The sequence below is a fragment of the Electrophorus electricus genome, chromosome 24, assembly GCF_013358815.1.
Source record: "Electrophorus electricus isolate fEleEle1 chromosome 24, fEleEle1.pri, whole genome shotgun sequence".
NCBI lineage: Eukaryota > Metazoa > Chordata > Actinopteri > Gymnotiformes > Gymnotidae > Electrophorus > Electrophorus electricus.
Window position 1 is genome coordinate 3,710,001 of NC_049558.1, and position 1,708 is coordinate 3,711,708.

The following is a 1,708-nucleotide window of genomic DNA, read 5'->3' on the forward strand; positions in this document are numbered from 1 at the left end:
AATTTATTTTTGCTCTGGAAAAGTGTGTCATAATCAATAACAGTGTAATTAATGTAATTAAAATAAATTAGTACAATGTCATTAATTAAAACTAGATTTTCATAGTATTCCATGCCTAGATTTTTCTTTCCAAGGCCTTGTCTTCCAGGAACTTTCAGTGGTACTTGGGGACTGCAGTGAGTAGGAGGAAAGCTGAGTACTCAGACGCAGTGGTTGGCGAAGACAAAGTGGTCTGCACGAATTTCACTGCAAAGTTGTAGATATGTAAAAAGCATGTACCACGGCTCAAATGGGCCCAAACTGCCATTGGTTCTCTGTACTGTAATTGCAGGGACAGGCACCCAGACCTATTAACTTGCAGCATCCCTGTAGCAGTCCATTTAGCTTGCGTGCCACTGCTCTGTCTAGAGAGAAGCTTCTTAAACCACATGAAAAGGGCTGTTCTGCACTTATTGTGCTCAGTGTGTCTAAAAATCTGTTATTACTCCAGTTAATTAAATGACCAAGACCTGCTGGTAAAAACATCACAGAACTCGTAGCATTAGCTCGGTGCCTAACCTTGTGAATTAAAAAAAAATGAAGGACTTGATTTTTTATCTCTGCTCAGAATAGTTTTGATTTAAGTCTTAGAGTAACACTGAAACAAATTCTGGCAATTTTATTATTTGGTAAATGCAATGCAACTGCATAACTGCATCAGATTCCACCAAACCGTCTTAATTTCATTTCTGGATGTCACATTAAATTTGTTTGGCCACCAAGCACATGAAAACAGATCCAAAACTTTTCTGTGACATTACTAAACGAGATTCTTGATACACTTTGATTAGTGCAGTGACTGACCAGTAAACAGAACGCTGCACTCTACCATGTTTTTCTGTTTTTTGTGACTGTTCTTGGCACCATGCTATCAGCATTTCATCTGGGCAACAGAGATGGTTATCATAAGTCATTCACTTGCAAACCTTACAAAATAATTGCCGGTAACTGCTCATTTGTTAATGTTTCCCCACATGCGACTATTCTAAATTCATACATGCAACAATGTCGTATACAGTCCAGTTAGCTTGGACCCACTGTTAGAACAGACACCTTTAGCAAATCAGCTAGTTTTCAATTGGAACTAAGTGTTAAAAGCCCGATTTACACGTACCAATTTAACTAAGACCTCGTGGCCTTGTGATTGTTGGATCTCAGACATACAAGGGAGCATGAACAGTTTGATTCCACGTCATTGTTTTATCATTGCATTAGTGATGTTGCGTCTACAATCTCTTGAAGACATTTAGCAAGGAATCGAATTAAGGGTTCCAGTGATTTCCTGAATTCGATTTGCTGTTTTGTATTTTCCCTAATGTGCCACGTTCTACCTTTTCACACAGACACCAGTAAGGATAGACTGATGCGCCAGTGCGCAGCTTTAAAGCCTTTATCAGCGGTATTGGGGTGAAGTGACCCGTTCCAAATAACCTATATCATGCTGGAACTAGGGTGTATAAAGGGGTCTTTTGGAATCAGCTCTCAAAAGATTTTTTCTCTTGGGGAAGTCATGATGAAAACTGCCCCCCACTCCTCCCCCTCTTAAAAAAAAAAAAAAAAAAAAAAAAGATAAAGAAAAAGTATTTGGACATGTCAGCGGGGCTTTCAAAGGAAAACAAACTGCAGAGACCAATGTGAGTTGACTTAATCTGATTAGGCTAACCTCATC